Source organism: Scylla paramamosain, chromosome 2 (genome assembly GCF_035594125.1).
Source record: "Scylla paramamosain isolate STU-SP2022 chromosome 2, ASM3559412v1, whole genome shotgun sequence".
Taxonomy (NCBI): domain Eukaryota; kingdom Metazoa; phylum Arthropoda; class Malacostraca; order Decapoda; family Portunidae; genus Scylla; species Scylla paramamosain.
The window spans coordinates 25,055,666-25,071,505 of NC_087152.1; positions in this window are offsets into that span (position 1 = coordinate 25,055,666).

Consider the following 15,840-nt stretch of genomic DNA (forward strand, 5'->3'; position numbering starts at 1 on the left):
CTCTCTCTCTCTCTCTCTCTCTCTCTCTCTCTCTCTCTCTCTCTCTCTCTCTGTTATCAAGCAAGCAAGCATTACATTGTTTGCAGAACATTGATACTGAAACGTATCTTGCTTGTAATTGTAACTCAAACACCCTCTGTACTGCTAAAGCAAACCTCCTCCTCGTCTTCTTCCTCCAGTATCTTAAAACTTTTAACTCTCATACTGATCAAAGCATGTCATGGATGGCCATTACCACATTTGCCAGCACATTAGACATGCTTTTTTTTCTTGAAAAAAGTATCTAATAATTACCCTGCGTCTAATACAGCCATAATACAGCTACCTAGGCCTGTATAACTGGGTTTATAGCTGTGGAATTGAAACAGTAGTACACTAAGCAAAAACATTGTAAAGTATAATATTACTACTAATAAAATTCTCTCTCTCTCTCTCTCTCTCTCTCTCTCTCTCTCTCTCTCTCTCTCTCTCTCTCTCTCTCTCTCTCTCTCTCTCTCTCTCTCTCTCTCTCTCTCTCTCTCCTCCCCCTTTCCTCTCCCTTGTCCCTTATCTCTGACATATAAGGAGAAGGGGAGGTCATAGGGTGGGAGATTTGAGACAAGACAAAAGAGGAAAGGACATAATCCAGGGAAGGAGAGTACATGAGTTAAGGAAGTTGAGGAAGGGTGAAGGAGGGTGATGGGAGGATAAGGAGAAAGTAGAAAGAATACATATAAGCAGCAAGTGAGAAGTGAGTGAAGAATTAGAGAGAGAGAGGAAGTATTGAGAAATTTTCTCTCTCTTTCTCTCTGTAGACACCATTACATCTATAAGGGATCAGGATGACAAACGACCCAAACGACTTGCTTTAATGCAGTTAACCTGTAGTGACAATTTGACATCAGCATGAGGAATATTGAAACACAATAAAACATTCACATGCAATTAAGGCACAGAAGCATCATAAAGAGATAACATTCCATCATAATAAAGTGCAATATAATAACCAAAATACATAATGGTTTATGCCTTAACAAGCATTCAGCATAAAAGAAAGTAAATGCAATACATGTATAATAATTCTTAGTGTATTTTAACATGTAGCAGTTACTTAGCTAATTAACCACAACTCAACACTTACGACTATGAGAGTCAGCATTTGAGGATCTATGGTTTATGGAAAAAGTCACAACACCTCTCTCTCTGATGACTGGGCACAATCTACTCCCTTCTGAGGCTGATGGACCAGATATGTGACCCCAGATGACCCATTCCTCTACAGAGTCAGCAGAATCCCTCCATGTCTTATCTACCCTACGCACCATGTCACCAACTTTACCATGTAAACACAACCCTCACTACTGCTCTACAGCTAAGCTCTCCACAGCTAGTTCCTCTCACACAACTTCACTTCTGCAACCAACTACTATATTTGATTCAATTTCCTTAATCTCTCACCACCAGCCTCACAGGACCCTGTGAGGCGACACAACTGGCAACTACTCTCTCTCTCTCTCTCACACACACACACACACATAAAGAAGAGAGAGAGAGAGAGAGAGAGAGAGAGAGAGAGAGAGAGAGAGAGAGAGAGAGAGAGAGAGAGAGAGAGAGAATGGGGGTGGATGGGTGGGCAGGTGGGATGGATGAAAGGAGGGAAGGGGGAGGGCACACACACATGGTGTGCACAGTGCAATGCATCACATCAGATGTGAGGGCAAAACACACTCTTTTAAAGATTTTGGTGAAACTTTTGATGCTGCTGTCTCAGACATATCAAAAGCTTCCAATAGAGTCTGGCACAAAGCTTTGATTTCCAAACTACCCTTTTACAGCTTTTATCCTTCTCTCTGTAACTTCATCTCAAGTTTCCTTTCTGACCATTCTATGACTGTTATGGTCAATGGTCACTGTTCTTCTAAATAGTTCAGGCAAGGAAGCCACATAACACCTAACTTCTGATCTCTCTAACATTTCTGACTGGGGCAGAGAAAACTTAGTATTATTCAATGCCTCAAAAACTCAGTTCCTCCATCTATCATCTCAACACAACCTTCCAGACAACTATCCCTTCTTCAGTGACACTCAACTGTACCCCTCTTCTACTTCTTCTGTTTTTTTACTTGTAGTCTAAACTTGAAACTCCACATCTCATCTCTTGCTAAAACAGCTTCTATTAAGTTAGGTGTTCTGTCATCTCTGCCACCTTTCCTTCCCCAAGCTGCTAACTCTATATAGGGGCCTTATATGTCCATGTATGGAGTTTGCTTCACATGTATGGGGGAGGGGGGGGATTCCACTCATACTGCTCTTTTAGACTTTTTTTTTTCCCATTAAATTTAACATGAAAATTTTTCCCTACAAAACATCCTGTAAAATAGGGGTACATCTTACGTAGAGGTGCATCTAATACGCCAGCAAATATGGTAGATAAAACATTACAGCATCCTAGGAGGCAGAAAATGTTGCTCTGTCAGAACTATTGTTTCAACAGAGAAATTAATGATGATGGGTAATAATTTCAATTGAAGTATAACAATCTCCTATAATGACTCAATGAACCAGTGAGGGTTCAGTTCTAGTGGATTTGGATTTCTGGAACAAAACTGTTCTCAGTTTTCTTCACATTCTGCAAGTCAGTCATATTCAAGAAGTGGTCAGATATACATACCCTGCTCTCTCATTCCAGTTAGATCCCAGCCAGCACTCACTTTGCATCAACGCTCCTTCCCAACCCACTACCACCTTGGTGGATATTCTAGCCAAACTCCAGCAAAGTACTCTGTTTAGCTACCTGTGTGTCCGCCTAACCAAAGGTTCTATAACCTGGCCTTAGCCTGTGTGTGCTAAGTTGTCAAACTGGTCATTCAAACTGAATCCTCATTGGTGATTTAACTTGTGCTTGCCATACGTGTCTGCATGTTGCTAAAGCATCACAGAAAATGGCAACCACACATGGATGACTTAAGGTGATATGGCTGACAATGCTGTGGTAGTTCAACACTTCACACCACAGTAATCTAACCCCCTAGTAACAACCTGTCTTGTTATATATCACTCCTTAAACTTAAAATGGAGGATCTTAAGAAACCAAAACAAATGAGAGAGGAGCTCAAGGCTGGCATCACCACTCTCACCAAGGATCCTGAAAAAATCATTCATGCCACTGACACACATGAAGCAGTCTGGGAAAACAACTATTATGAACATCCTAGCCAAAATTCAGACCAATAATGAAAAGAATCTATGAATTATTAGATCCAACCACTCAGCAGAAAACAATGGTGGATATATTACATGATGATGAAATAAATGAAATCCTCACCAAACTAGAGGACACTCAGGAAAAAACCAAACCAGAAAAGTAAGGAAACCCATTCAAACTGCTCAAACTTAATTTACCTTCCTTTAATGGCAATCTGATCAAGTGGGTCAAGTTCAGGGTACTATATGAGTGCTCCATTCATCAAAACAATGATTTAATATCTATCCAAAAGGGCCAGCTGGAGGGAGAGACAGCACAACTGATATCAGGTTTCAAACTTGAAGCCTCAAACTATGAACCAGCCATCCAACTACTTAAAAGACAATTATGGCAGGAAAGAGGCTTAAGTATGCCCTGGTGACCAAACTAGCTAGCCTGCAAAAACCTAATCATGATATCACTAGCATCAAACAATTTACAGCAAGATATGAAAGCCTATATATAAGTCACTAATTGCACACAATATTAGTAGAGAAGAAATATGTTCCAAATTCCCCATAAATGATCTTCCAGCCGCTATAAGGGAAAACATAAAAAAGGTGCTGGAAGAAAATGTGTTGAACATTGAGGAAACTTTGGACTGTCTGAGAAATGAAATATTTACTCTTAAAAATAATCTATCTATTGTTGAGGAGGTACATTAGATAGCTATAAAATAGGGAAGAAAAGCCTAAAATTCAATGTAAACTGTGCCAGAAATAAAATCATCCATGGCTTAAATGTCCCGAATATGGAAATCATGACACAAAAAGAGCTCAGCAATTAAGACTATGCAATGGATGTCTAGAACCTGGACATTGTACAAAAGGCTGCATAAACCCCAACATTAAAAACTGCAAGTACTGTGAGAAAAATACTACCATGCCCTCTGTGTAAAATAGGGTTGCCATACGTCCAGATTTTCCCGAACATATCCGGAAATCAGATAACGAAATCTGCATCCAGGGGGATTTTTGAAAATCCCTCAAATGTCCGGAATTTCACCTTCCATCATTACTAACTGTTAAAAAATCACATTTATTAAATTTCCTTGGGTTGAAACGATGGGAGAGAGAGAGAGAGAGTTCACTGAGTGGCAGCTGCTTTGGTTTGGTTTTGGTCAAGACTCTGATGTGTATGGGTCCTGTATGAAGTTGGTGCTCGCAGCCTTCCCAACACCGCCTCACTTGACGTCGCGCTTGCGCCCCAGTCTTTCACCAGCTCTGATAGGGGTCAGTTTGGATTACTGTTTGCAGCTTTGTGACCTTGTCATTACAACTATTACTTGTTCTTGTCAAGATGCCCAAATGAAAGTGTAAATTCACTGCAGAGATGCAAAACAAACTCCTGTGCTTCAAAAAGGGCAGGGATGAGTGGGAAGCCGAGTGTTTGGTGTGTGTAAACCAGGAACATTTGTCTCACTGGCACATAAAGGCATTAATGACTTACAGTCACATGTGAGCTCTGAGAAACATAAGAGAGCAGTGCAAGAAGAGGGTTCATTAATGAAGATGACACATTATTTTGTTAAACCAGGAAGTGAAGCTGAATTCAAGATTATCAGCCATATGCAAAGGTAAATAAGTTGAGTTTCTTTTAATTAATTTACATGTTTTCCAGTATCATATCAGGACCATAATCAGGTGTTAGTGAAGGTGTCTGGAATTTTGATAGTTCATATATGGCAACCCTAGTGTAAAAAACCTAAGGCAACAAATACAACAGAAACAGAGGCCAAACCAAGGGAGACAACAACATTAACTTTAACAACTCCCAAGGAAAGAACTATCTTACCAACCTTAATGTTACCCCTCAGAGGAAAAAGAGGAAAGATTACAAGATTAAGGGCCTTATTAAATCAGTGCTCACAAAAGACCTTTGTTCTACAGTCCCCATTAGCCAAATTAAAATATAAATTGATAGGCAAAGAGAATGGCTAACAAATAGTCCCAAACTACAAGATCAACTTGAAATTGACAATGTTATATAAAAAAAAACAGAACCTAGTTAAGGTTTTAGGATTAATCTGGAAACCAGGTACAGACACACTTTCAAAATCAGTGATTCTAAGGATCCAGATAAGATAACAAAAAGATCATGCTTACATATGGTGTCAAGAATTTGATCCATTATGCCTACTACTCCTTGTGACAAGTTAAGAACATTTTTACAAGGCCTGTGTAAACTAAAAACATCATGAGACCAAACCCTACCTAATGAACCTCGTGATCAATGGCATCTATTCAAAACAGCAAGTAAAACAGAAATCCTTAAGGCAACCATAATACAACAGGGAGCAGACTTGCATATATTTAGTGATGCCAAAAGTAAGGCACATGGAGCTTGTGCTTACCTTTGTAACAATGGACAAATAAATCTGATAATAAGTAAAACAAAGGTTGCCCCAACTAAAAAACCTTATCATCCCTAAATTAAAATTAACTGTTGTCCTGGCTGCTAGGCTAGCCACTTTCATTCATGGAGCCTATGAAGGTGCAATTAACATAGAGTACTAATATATGGAGTGACAGCCAGATCATCCTATATTGGCTACAAAGTCAAGAGGCATTACTTGCATACATGGCCAATAGGGTATGAGAAATCAACCAACTCATTCTCATTATAAAGGTGAACTATGTAACGACTAAAGATAATCCAGCATATATCCTAACTCAGGAAATAAGCCCAGGTGAGATGAATAATTCCTCAATGTGGTGGCAAGGCCCCTCACGGCTACCCCACAAGACTGAGTGGCCTAAATGGCAAACTGACATGGCTTAACCTACTGAAACCAAAATAATTGTAAATATAGTCATGAGATTGACACTAAACATCATGTATGTATTGCTTCAAGTACCCTGTTTGCTTATTCTGGCCTATGCTACCCTTTCAGGAGTGAGTTAACACAAGGATGTGGTTAATTTTTCATGGTGTTAGATGTGAAAATCTTTCCTTTCATTATTTAAATAACATATAACTGTGCCTTCATTTAATACATCCGAAGGCTAGTATGTCTCAAAATGAGCACAATACTTTACTCTAACATGTTAACCATAATCCAGCTGTTAGTGACCTCTTTGGTTCCATCTAAAGTTGACAACCTTCTATATTTTCTAGCATATAATAACTTATACTTTTTATAGTTCCAGTATTTTAACAATAATGTCTATATTGAAGGGTTCCAGTTAAATTGATAAAATATTCAGGTTGCAACATGTGCCAAGTACAGTCCACTGGAGATGCAGGTCCCAGCTATGATACTCATCAAGGTTAAAGCACCATAGAAGCTGGTTGTAGTAGATTTGGTTAGTAAGGATTAATTTTGATATTTTGTATTTTATTATAACTTATTTGTTCCTTTGCATTTCTGAACTTTGCTTTTAACTGGGCCTCCTGGGAAAATTTAAGTATGCTGTTTATAGTGCAACCTCATTTTGCATGCAGATATGGCTTGCTAAGTATGTACCTGGTGTGGATAAGGATAATTCTGATCAATTCCTTAATTTTTATTTCACCCATTATTGAAAATGTGTACATAATTTCATAACCCTCTCAATTATAGGGAAGGGGAAGGGTGACCAAAAAGGGAAGGAAGAAAGGGTCCTCTCTGGAGGACATTTCACTAAGGCACTGACTGATTAAAAATCTCAGAAACAAATAGTGAGATAAGGAAAAACTTACATCTTAGGACAGACATTGGAGGAATAATTCCTCTTTATTCAAGCCATCCTTGTTTGCATATAGCTATACAGTGGTGGGAATCAGCATCAGGGCAGCTGTTTTGCTTTGGCAATGGGGACTCTCTCTCTCTCTCTCTCTCTCTCTTGTAAGCCAATGCTGTTTTCTGTGACAGGCTTTTTTTTTAAGGTTGCTCAGTTTTCTTTTCCATCTTATATGATGTTCACAAAAATCTTGTGCTTGCTTCAATTTGGAAAATGTTTGCTTGCTTGGGTTTTGTGTGGCAGTTTCATTGATCTTCATTTATGCCTACTGAATTTTAATTTTCCTTTTCTTTTGATTATGTAGGTCTACTGCCTTTAAGGGATGATGGGCACAGGTATGTTTGTACCTTTGTAGATTACTTCACAAAGTTTGTGAAGTTTTTTGCACTTAAGGATAGAGTGCATGCAGTGTTGCTACATGCATAAGGTCCTTCATTCACAAGTAAATGATGCTTTATGTTCTAATAATGCATCCAAAGAATATGTCACTTGACACACTATTGCAAGATTCAAATTAAATTACACTTACTGTCTTAAGCAGATAATACAGAGGATAAGAATGAAATAGGAATTGGAGTTCTCTTCTATTTGTTACTATTAACAATGGTTTCAGATGGGGTGCACCTGGCAGGATACTGTCAGACCAAGAATGAAAGTTTTGTTCAAAGGTGAGTTAGTGTGGTGCTGTTAACCTGTATGTGTTTCACTTACTGAATAAGAGATGGTAAGAGAAAAATGATTGATAAACATGAATTGACTTATTTTTCTGTTGCCTTTTTTTTTTTCTTTTTTTTTTTAAGACGTCAAGACACTTCCATAGCTGTACAAGGCTTTTAACACTATGTTAAGAAGCTAAGAACTAGTCACTGGCCTCACATTATTTATTGAACATTTTCTTAATGTATGTTGCAGGTCAATGATGACCTATGTAGAACCTATGGAATCAAGAGGAGCATAACTTCAGCATATCATCCTCAGACAAATGGCTTAGCTGAAAGGACTAACAGAACATTCAAAGCCAGGATTGCCAAGTTGTGCAATGAGAGGATGATCAAGTGAAATAAATTCATTGAAGGTGCTTATATAATTTCCAAACACAGAAACATTCCAGCACTGGCTTCACACCGTTTCAAGTCATGTTCGGTCATTCAAAGCCAGGATTGCCAAGTTGTGCAATGAGAGGATGATCAAGTGAAATAAATTCATTGAAGGTGCTTATATAGTTTCCACATACAGAAACAGCCCAGCACTGGCTTCACACCGTTTCAAGTCATGTTCGGTCATGAACACAGGCTGCTTGATTATCATGTTTTTTCTCTTTAAATGGTTATATTTTTAATTTCTATCCATATGTAGTTAGTTGTTACCACTGAGAAAGGTTGAGTTTCATCAATGATTCTCACATCAAATTTGATGGTACTATTATTCATATGGACTGAGAAAGATCTTTAAATACAGGACAGTGGGTATGAGTGTAAAGAAAGAGTTTTATGAGAGAATAGTGGTGCCCAATGTGTTGTACAGTGCTGAAACATGGAACATAGGAATAGTGGAAAAGAAATGGGTAAATGTAACAGAGATGAAGTATTTGAGGATTATGTGTGTAGAGTAACATGAAGGGACAATAAGAAATGAGGCAAGAACTGGTGCTTTGAGAGATTTGGCTGGATAGGCAGATCAGGGTTTGTTAAGATGATTTGGGCATGTGAAGAGATCGAAGGATAGAAAATTAGTAAAAAAGAATAATGCAGTTAGATGTGCATGGTGAAAGATTAAGAGGATGCCCACACCTGGAGTGGCTGAGAGTTCTTTCTATTTTTCCCTTTATTACTTGCAATATTTCACCTTCACAGAAGGCATCTTCAGGCTAAAATATATGATTATGTTTAATATAATATAAAAAGATATAATTTAAAAAATAAGAGCAAAAAACAACACATAAGGGGCATAATAAAAAGCAAAAAAAAAAACAAAAAACTGACATATGTATAACAGTGGGTCATACTGTTAACTAAAAAAAAAAATTAATAAAAAGCAATGAAGATAATACAAGGAGCAATAGTGATATGAGTAGAAAAAACTAAGTGAGCTCTAAGGAAAACAAACCTGGTGTGCACTCACTGGTAGAAGGGTGAGGACCAAGAGGGTGGTGTTGTGAGAGTTAGCTTGACTACTAGCTCAGAAGCTGAAGCTCTAAGTAAAGGTTTATGAAAGGTACAATTGGGATGATGATAACTGGTTACTTGATTCAGGTTTTAAGTGTTTAATGTAAATAGCTTCCAGTATTTTAATGTCTGTGTGCATCTGCTTTATGTAATATTCTGAAGCCTTTTTCTGAAAAAGGATGGTCATGTTTGTGTGAGTGGGTTCTTATTGCAGAGAAAGGGGATGAGCTAGTTGTTTCTGTGAACATGTCAAATTACCTTTATGTTCACTAATTCTAAGCATAAGATTCCTCTTGGTTTCTCCAATATATCGAGTCTTACAACTCAAACAATTACATTCATAAATGATGTTGGAGATGAGTCCAGTAGGAATGCTGTCTTTAAATTTAAAGGAACAGGCAATACTAAAGTTATTAGTGAAGATGAAATTGAATCTAGTGTCAGGGTATTGTGTTTTAAATATGGTATTGTCTTTTTCTAATAGCATAACTAAGGTGCCCATAGTGAGGTAATTTCATGTATTTCTTAGGTGTCATCTGGGTGTCATCAAAGGAAGGCTTATTGAGTTTACTGTCTTGAAAGTTATAGATAGTATTATTGATGATGCTCAGCAGGAACCCATTTTTATGGAAAAATGTTCTTAAAAAGTTGATCTCATCAAGCGTAAACAAATTAGAAGATAGACTGTAGCAACAACATAAGAGATTTCTAACAGCATTAATCTTAAATAACTGAGGAATAAAAGAAAGATAATCCGCAAACCAGTGAAAAATGGTTTGCATTAAACTACTGTGTGCAATTGATCATTATTACAAGTTACCTATACATCTAAAAATGCAATAGAGCCATTGTTTTCTGTGTCGCATGTGAATTCAGTATTGGGGTGTTTTGAGTTAAGGTAACTGAGGCATTTAGGTATGTGTTGAGATTGTTTAAATAAAAGGAAGGTGTCATTAATATATCTTCTTTAAAACAGAAGTTTGTATTCACGAGGGTAATCATTCAGGCACTTGGTTTCATGGTGACATAAGAAAGCATTAGCAAGAGTGGGGCCAAAACAAGAACCCATGGCCACACCATCAACTTGAACATATAATTTATTGTTAAACAAAAAAAGGGAAGTATTTAAATGCTAAGTCTAATAAGCTGACAAATTGTTTTTTTAGTGTAATTAAAATACAGTAAAATCCCTTTCATCCGGCATTCGAGTATCCGGCACATTTTTTTCCCTTGAGCCTTAAAATCAATAAAAAATCAATGTGTACTCATAAAATCGATTAAAATTCCCGCGCGAGGCATACTTTATCCCCTCGCCACCAGAGCGCACTGCTTCGCGTCACCCGCGGCCCACTGCACCGTGTTTACTCAGTGACTCAGTCCCGCGTGTGCACTGTTTATCGCCTGACGCCTTCATCATACTTAAAGTTGTAGAAAAGAGGAAGCGTGTTGTGCTTACACTTAAGTAGCTGATCAGATCAGCTGATCTTTGTTATGGTAAGATGCGTGAGTGTAGGGTGGTGATTGTGGACATAACTTCACTTCTATTCAAGTATCTGGCAATATTCAAGTATCCGGCATGTCGGCGGTCCCATTGATGCCGGATAAGAGGGATTTTACTGTAAGTATCATGGTCTTTAAATAATTCACTAGTGGCTCATCCCCGGGCATCCTTTATGGCTTTCTGGAAACTCACAAATCCTGCAGTCCTATCAAGCCCATCCTCAGCACCATTAATACTTTCAATTATAAATTAGTTAATGAAACCTCTACCATCAAATAAATTCACCTTAAAAAATTCTTATGGTTTCGTTAAAGAAATAAATTAGAAGTCAATAACATTGTCATGACAAGTTTTGAAGTAAAGTCACTATTTACTACTATTCCCCTTGATGAAACTATTCAGATCATCTGCAATGAACTATTTAAAGACTAATGCTCCTTCTCAACCCACTACCATTTTTGATGGATACTCTACCCAAACTCCAGTTAAGTACTCTGCTTAGTTGCAGGCCTGTGTGCTGATAGGTACTCAGCCAACTGCATGTCTGCCTAACCAAAGGTAGTATCTATAACCTGGCCTTAGCTTGTGTATGCTAAGTAAGTAGTCAAAGACAGAAAGGGGAATGCCTGTGGAACAAAGGAGAATAATTATGGGTAACAAAGTGAACAGAAGGCAGCATTGATAAAGGTATGAGAAAGGATGCAGCATGAACAGTCCATAGAGGAGAAGCCCAAGTATCATGTATGATTCATGAATAAAATATATGGAAGGGGAGGCTCACTACACGATATGGCAGGATAAGCAAGCAAATTGGACCCTTCTTACCAATGACCAGCTGGCTGAGTGTGAGCAGTGAATATGCAGATATGTCTGAGCACATCTGCACTTTTCTTCCAAGGCAGGTGAAGAAGTTTTAAGGCCACAATATAATGAATTAGTCAGAGCAGTCAGGAGGTTAACAAGGAAAGCTAAGGGCAATTATGAATTAAAGATAGCCAGCCAGCTGAAGACGAACCCCAAGGGATTTTATCAGGTATACAGGATGAAGAATAAGGATACTATAGGTCGATTAAAGGCAGCAGATGGGGAGCTGGTTGGTTCTGGGGAGGAGATTAGTAAAATTCTGAATGAGTATTTTTTAACTGTCATCACCCAGAAAAACATGCAGGATATGCCAAATAGTAAACAGATGTTTAGAGCAGATGAGAATAAGAAGCTGACATATTTCCATAACGAAGGAGATAGTGGAACAGGAGATAGATAGGCTAAAAAAGTTCAAGACACCAGGACCTGATGAAATATATCCCAAAGTACTTAAGGAATGCAAAGAGGTTATTAGTGAGCCGTTAGTTTCTGTCAGGTGAGGTACCAGTAATGTGGAGGCATGCTAATGTAGTACCCATCTTTAAGAAAGGGGATAAAACTTTAGCGTCTAATTATAGACCTGTCAGCTTAACTTCAGTTGTGGGTAAAATATTGGAGTCAATAATAGCGAGGAACATTAGGGAGCATTTAGACGAAAATAACTTAATAAATCAGTCACAGCATGGCTTCAAGAAGAGGAAGTCTTGTCTGACGAACTTGTTAAGTTTTTACAGTAAAGTGTATGAGGCAGTAGATAATGGTGATAGTTATGGCATCTCATATCTGGACTTTAGTAAAGTATTTGACAAGGTACCCCATCAAAGGCTCCTGAGAAAGGTTAGGGCACACAAGATAGATGAGAGGGTGTTGGGCTGGATAAGGTCATGGCTAAGTGACAGGCAACAAAGAGTTGTAATAAACAGCTCTAAAACCAAGTGGGGTCATGTAATTAGTGGGATGCCACAGGGATCAGTATTAGGGCCATTGTTTTTAATATATATATCAATGATTTGGATAGTGGAATTAGTAGTGATGTTAGTAAATTTGTGGTTGACACAAAGATAGGTAGATTAATTAGGTCAGAATCAGATGCTATTGCCTTGCAGGCAGATTTAGATAGGATGAAAGAATGGATGGACAGATGGCAAATGCAGTTTAATATTAACAAATACAAAGTACTTAGCATAGGTGGAGGAAACCCATACAGTAGGTACACATTAAACAACCAAACTCTGGTAGGTACAGGGTACGAGAAAGATTTAGGAGTTATAGTTAGCTCTGAACTCCGTCTAGGAAAACAATGCATGAAGGCCATAAATGGCAAATAGAGTATCAGGATTCATTTTTAGGAGTGTTAAAAGTAAAAGGCCCAAAGTAATATTAAAGTTGTACTTGGTGCTGGTCAGACCTCATCTAGACTACGCTGTGCAGTTCTGGTCCCCACATTACAGGAAAGATATAGGTTTATTAGAATCAGTAAAGAGGAGAATGACTAAAAGGATACAGGGGATGAGGAGTATTCCTTACAAGGCGAGATTGAAGCTCTTAAATTTACATTCTTTAGAGAGAGACGTAGGTTAAGAGGGGACCTGATAGAAGTCTTTAAGTGGTATAAGGGGTATAATAAGGAGGATGTAAGTAAAATTCTTAGGATCAGCAACCAGGATAGAACAAGAAATAATGGGTTCAAGCTTGAAAAATTTAGGTTTAGGAAAGAGATAGGAGGAAATTGGTTCTCAGAGTGGTAGATGAGTGGAATGGACTCAGTAATCATATTAGTACTAAGAATTTAGGGAGCTTTAAGAGAAGATTAGATGAGTTTATGGATAGGGATGATAGGTGGAAATAGGTAGGTATATTTTGTACAGGGACTGCCATGTGTAAGCCTGGTTGCTTCTTGCAGCTTCCCTTATTTCTTATGTTCTTATGTATTTCATTTAGGAGAATTTTGGCCATATATATATATATATATATATATATATATATATATATATATATATATATATATATATATATATATATATATATATATATATATTTTTTTTTTTTTTTTTTTATGTAGGAGGGACACTGACCAAGGGCAACAAAAATCAAATAAAAAAAAAAAAAAACCCACTGAGATGCCAGTCCCAGAAAAGGATCCAAAGCAGTAGTCAAAACTTTAAGGATAAGTGTCTTGAATCCTCCCTCTTGAAGGAATTCAAGTTATAGAAAGGTAGAAATACAGAAGCAGGCAGGGAGTTCCAGAGTTTACCAGAGAAAGGAATGAATCATTGAGAATACTGGTTAACTCTTGCATTAGAGAGGTGGACAGAATAGGGGTGAGAAAGAAGAAAGTCTTGTGCAGTGAGGCCGCGGGAGGAGGGGAAGCATGCAATTAGAAAGATCAGAAGAGCAGTTAGCATGAGAATAGCAGAAGAAGACAGCTAGAGATGCAACACTGCGGTGATGAGAGAGAGGCTGAAGACAGTCAGTTAGAGGAGAGGAGTTGATGAGACAAAAAGCTTTTGATTCCACCCTGTCTAGAAGAGCGGCATGAGTGGAATCCCCCAGACATGTGAAGTATACTCCATATGTGGACAGATAAGGCCCTTGTACAGATTTAGCAGCTTGGGGGGGTGAGAAAAACTGGCGGAGACGTCTCAGAACACGTAACTTCATAGAAGCAGTTTTAGCTTGAGATGAGATGTGAAGTTTCCAGTTCAGATTATAAGTAAAGGATAGACCAATGATTCAATGTAGAAGAGGGGGACAGTTGAGTGTCACTGAAGAAGAAGGGATAGTTGTCTGGAAGGTTGTCGAGTTTATAGATGGAGGAATTGATTTTTTGAGGCATTGAACAATACCAGGTTTGCTCTGCCTCAATCAGAAATTTTAGAAAGATCAGAAGTTGGGCGTTCAGTGGCTTCCCTGCGTGAAATGTTTACTTCATGAAGGGTTGGACATCTATGAAGACATGGAAAAGTGCAGGATGGTATCATCAGCGTAGGAGAGGATAGGACAAGAAGTTTGGTTTAGAAGGTCATTGATGAATAATAATAAGAGTGGATGACAGGACAGAACCCTGAGGAGCATCACTGTTAATAGATTTAGGAGAAGAACAGTGGCCATCTACCACAGCAGTAATAGAACAGTCACAAAGGAAACTTGAGATGAAGTTACAGAGAGAGAAGCATAGAAGCTGTATGAGGGTAGTTTGGAAATCAAAGCTTTGTGCCAGACTGTATCAAAAGCTTTTGATATATCCAAGGCAACAGCAAAAATTTCACCAAAATCTCTAAAAAGAGGATGACCAAGACTCACTAAGGAAAGCCAGATCACTAGTAGAGTGGCTTTGACAGAACCCATACTGGCAATCAGATAGAAGGTTGTGAAGTGATAGATGTTTAAGAATCTTCCTGTTGAGGATAGATTCAAGAACTTTAGATAGGTAGGAAATTAAAGCAATAGGACGGTAGTTTGAGGGATTAGAATGGTCACCCTTTTTAGGAACAGGTTGAATGTAGGCAAACTTCCAGCAAGTAGGAAAGGTAGATGTTGACAGACAAAGCTGAAAGAGTTTGACTAGGCAAGGTGCAAGCATGGAGGCACAGTTTCGGAGAATGATAGGAGGGACCCCATCAGGTCCATATAAGCCTTCTGAGGGTTTAGGCCAGCGAGGGCATGGAAAACATCATTGCAAAGAATTTTATTCAATAGGTAGCATGAAGTAGTCAGAGGGTGGAGGACAGGGAGGAACAAGCCCAGAATCGTCCAAGGTAGAGTTTTTAGCAAAGGTCTGAGCAAAGAGCTGAGCTTTAGAAATAGATGTGATACCAGTGGTGCCATCTGGTTGAAATAAAGGAGGGAAAGAGGAAGAAGCAAAGTTATTGGAGATATTTTTGGCTAGATACCAGAAGTCACAAGGGGGAGTTAGATCTTGAAAGATTTTGACACTTTCTGTTAATGAGGGAGTTTTTAGCTAGTTGGAGAACAGACTTGGCATGGTTGCAGGCAGAAATATAAAGTGTATGAGATTCTGGTGATGGAAAGCTGAAGTACCTTTTGTGGGCCACCTCTCTATCATGTAAAGCACAGAAACAAGCTGTGTTAAACCAAGTTTTGGAGAAGGTTTAGGTTGAGAAAAAGAGTGAGGAATGTATGCCTCCACACTAGACACTATCACCTCTGTTATGTGCTCGGCACACAAAGACAAGTCTTTGACATAGAAGCAGTAGTCATTCCAAGGAAAATCAGCAAAATACCTCCTCAGGTCCCCCCAACTAGCAGAGGCAAAACGCCAGAGGCACCTTCGCTTAGGGGGATCCTGAGGAGGGATTGGAGCAATATAACAAGATACAGATATGAGATTATGATCGGAGGAGC